The following is a 650-nucleotide window of genomic DNA, read 5'->3' as shown; positions in this document are numbered from 1 at the left end:
AAAATCCATAGCATTCCTATACTCTAATAATGAAGCATGAAAAAAAGAAGTGAAAAAATAATTCCTTTTGCTATCGCAACAAAAAGAATAAAATATCTAAGAAGAAATTTAATGAAACATGTGAAGGACCTATACAATGAAAACTACAAGACCCTGTTAAAAGAAATCGAGGAAGATACAAAGAAATGGAAAGATATTCCGTGTTCTTAGTTTGGAAGAATTAAAACGACCATATCACCTAAAGCATTATACAGATTTAATGCAATTCCCATCAAAATCTGATCAACATTTTTCAAATAAATAGAACAAAAAATCATCAGATTTGTATGGAAGCACAAAAGACCCCGAAATGCCAAAGCCATCCTGAGAGAAAAAGAACGAGGCTGGAGGCATCATTCTGCCCAACTTCAAATTATACTACAAAGTGAGAGTAATCAAAACAGCATGGTACTGACATCAAAATAAACACGCAGACCAGTGGAACAGAATTGAGAGTCCAGAAGGAAACCCATATTTATATGGGCAAATAATTTTTGGCAAAGAACCCAAAATCATGCAAAGGAGAAAGGAAAGCCTCTTCGATAAATGGTGCTGGGAAAACTAGAAGGCCACCTGCAAAAGAATGAAACTAGACTGTTGTCTATCACTGC

The sequence above is a fragment of the Pteropus vampyrus genome, unplaced genomic scaffold (assembly GCF_000151845.1).
Source record: "Pteropus vampyrus isolate Shadow unplaced genomic scaffold, Pvam_2.0 Scaffold8, whole genome shotgun sequence".
In the NCBI taxonomy this organism is placed as follows: domain Eukaryota; kingdom Metazoa; phylum Chordata; class Mammalia; order Chiroptera; family Pteropodidae; genus Pteropus; species Pteropus vampyrus.
The sequence above is the reverse complement of the archived record's forward strand: the minus strand, read 5'-3'. Positions refer to the sequence as shown.